This window comes from Oryzias melastigma, linkage group LG17 (genome assembly GCF_002922805.2).
Source record: "Oryzias melastigma strain HK-1 linkage group LG17, ASM292280v2, whole genome shotgun sequence".
NCBI classification, from domain to species: Eukaryota; Metazoa; Chordata; class Actinopteri; order Beloniformes; family Adrianichthyidae; genus Oryzias; species Oryzias melastigma.
Window position 1 is genome coordinate 34,142,694 of NC_050528.1, and position 3,199 is coordinate 34,145,892.

Here is a 3,199-nt window from a genome sequence, read left to right on the forward strand (position 1 = left end):
TAGCCCACTTCCCCATAAAAGACTGGGAGAGTTTACAGAGTGAAATAAGCCTTTTAATTCAAGTTTCTTGAAGATCATGGCACCTTGTTTAAAGACAAATACTGCAATGTGTGCTTCAAAAATACTTAATTTTCAAACCTCAACGTGAAAATTTAAAGAATATCTTATACATCAGTATTGATCTTATAAGGAAGACAAAATTATCACATTTGATAGTATAATTACTATGTTTGTTTTTTCTCCCTGACAACCACAAACATTATTTCTGTCAGGTTTCATGGTGGATTTGTGTCTGCAGATACAATTCATCCTGTATTGTGCTTTTACCTTTGATTTTTCTAGAGTGATCCTTTCTTTCAGTGACAGGTTCCTTCTCATTTTTTACCTCTTTCTTTCTCTCATTTGAGGATTAATAAAGCTATCTATCTATCTATCTATCTATCTATCTATCTATCTATCTATCTATCTATCTATCTATCTATCTATCTATCTATCTATCTATCTAACAAGAAAGTAAAAATACAGCAAATTTAAACTAGGAAAAAATACAATTTTCTTGTTATGTAAGTGATAATTATTCATGTGATAAAGTTTAGTCAAGTCAAGTCAAGTCAGCTTTATTGTCAAATATGCTGAAAATCCAAGATAAACAGCACAGATGAAATTCCTTTCCTCTCATCCCTCAGTGCAAACAGCAATAATTACAACAATAATAACAAAAATATTAAAAACAGATAACAAACAAAATTAACAACAGAAGTTAAATACAAAATAAACAAGTACAATTGAAATAAGGTGGAAATAGCACAAAAATTGCTATGTAAAGTAATAAATTAGATTTTAAAAAGTGGCAACAGTGCTAGGTAAAGTAAAAATTAAAAATTTGATGTTCAGTTAGTTGTAGCAGCAGGGGGTGGGGGCAGAGGCGGGGGGTGCTGGGAGTGAGTTCAGTTTCCTGATGGCCTGGTGGAGAAAACTGTCCCTGAGCCTGCTGGTTCTGGCCCAGAGACTTTTCCGTCTCCTTCCTGATGGCAGCAGGCTGAAGTGGCTCTGGGATGGGTGAGATGGGTCGCCTGCAATCCTGATGGCTTTGCGGGTGAGGCGAGGGTGTGGTAAACGTCAGAGAGGTTAGTGAGAGGGACACCAATGATCTTCTCAGCTGTTCTCACAATGCGCTGCAGAGACTTCCTGCAGGATGCAGTGCAGGCTCCGTACCACACAGTGATACAGCTGGTCAGGATGCTCTCGATGGCTGCACTGTAGAACGTCTCCATGATGGGGGGAGGAGCTGGAGCCCTCCTCAGTTTGCGGAGGAAGTACAGGCGTTGTTGAGTTTTTTTGGCCAGTGATGCGGTGTTGTGGTTCCACGACAGGTCTTCAGAGATGTGCACACCCAGGAACTTGGTGCAGCTCACCCTTTCCACTGCAGCTCCATTGATGGTCAGTTGGGCGTGCTGGGTGTGAGCTCTCTATAAGTCCACAACCATCTCCTTTGTCTTCTCCACATTCAGATGGAGATGTTCTCCATGCACCACAAAGCCAGCCTGCACACTTCACTTCTGTAGGGCGTCTTATCATTGTTGTTGATGAGACCCACCACTGTTGTAACATCCGCAAACTTGATAAGGAGGTTGGAGCTTGATAATGAAGCGCAGTCATGAGTCAGGAGGGTGAAGAGGAGGGGGCTCAGCACACATCCTTGGGGAACCCCCGTGTTTATCGTGATGGTTCTGGATGTGTTGTTGCCGACTCGAACTGCTTGTGGTCTCCCTGTCAGAAAGTCCAGCAGCCAGTTGCACAGGGAGATGTTGAGTCCCAGGTGGTCCAGCTTATGGATGAGCTGCTGAGGGATGATGGTGTTGAACGCTGAGCTGAAGTCGATGAGCAGCATTCTGACATGTGAGTCCTTGGTTTCAAGATTAGTGAGGACTGAGTGCGGGGCTGTAGAGATGGCATCATCTGTTGAGCGGTTGGACGGATATGCAAACTGGTAGGGGTCCAGAGTGGTGGGGAGAGCAAACTTTATATGCTGCATGACTAGCCACTCCAAGCACTTCATTAGGATTGGGGTGAGAGCGATTGGGCGGTAGTTGTTGCAGCAGGAGGGTGATGACTTTTTTTCGAACCAGGATGATGGTGGTGGCCTTGAAGCACAAGGAGACAACCGCCTGGCTCAGGGAGAGGTTGAAGATGTCTGTAAGGACATCTGTGAGCTCATCAACACAGTCCCCCAGAACACAGCCAGGGATGTTGTCAGGCCCTGGGGCTTTCTGTGTCTTTACTCCTCTTGGTGCTCGCCTCACGCTGTCAGGTGAAAGCATCAGCACCAGGTCATCAGGAGGAGGAGTTTTCTGTGCTGGAGTACGGTTGTCTGCCTCAAAGCGGGCAAAGAAGACATTAAGCTGGTCCAGTACATGGGTGGAATTATCACAGGTCTGTGGGAAGGGCTTGTAATCCGTGATGGTGTGACTCCACCGCCACAGGTTCTCTGAGTATTCCTGTAGGTCAGTGACGCTGCCGTAGGTGGCCGCCTGTCTGAATCATTGACTGTATATAAGAACAACTGGACGGAGCAACCCCCCATGCTTCCGTGTTCCATATAGGAAGTACCACTGGGTTACAAAAAGGCCACAGTCCCACTGACTTACATTGGGAAACAGACAGTTATTTCTCAGTCATTTTATATGTCAGAATAATCATTCTTCCTCTGCTGCTTTCTGATTAACTTCTTTTTTCTAATCCTATTTTTTTTTTTAAAGATTTTTTTCCATTATCACAAGTTATTAGAGTTATAAATTGACCAATCAGATGGCTCAATAAGCGTTTGTGGGTCTGACGTCGAACATCTGGGGGGTTTGAGTGACAGATGACGGGTAGCCAATGGGAGCAGACTTCATCAATGGGTCCGTGAAGACCTTTTAACACCTACTTTACAATTCAACAATGTACCAATCATTGTCCTACTGTTGTTTTCCTCAATGGAATGTACCGATGCAGCAGTTTAAAACAACAAGAGGAGCATGCTGTCGACATTTTTAGATGAGGATTTACTCTGTAGAAATAGATTTCACTCTGAGGTTATGTGCTTTGGACTTTTTTGTTTGTTTAACGTTCGTTTATCTTTTTTCACTGTTTTGGTGGTAGCTTATAAATTCTAAGTTGCATATATGCGCATAAAATCACCAACCAAAGTTTAATC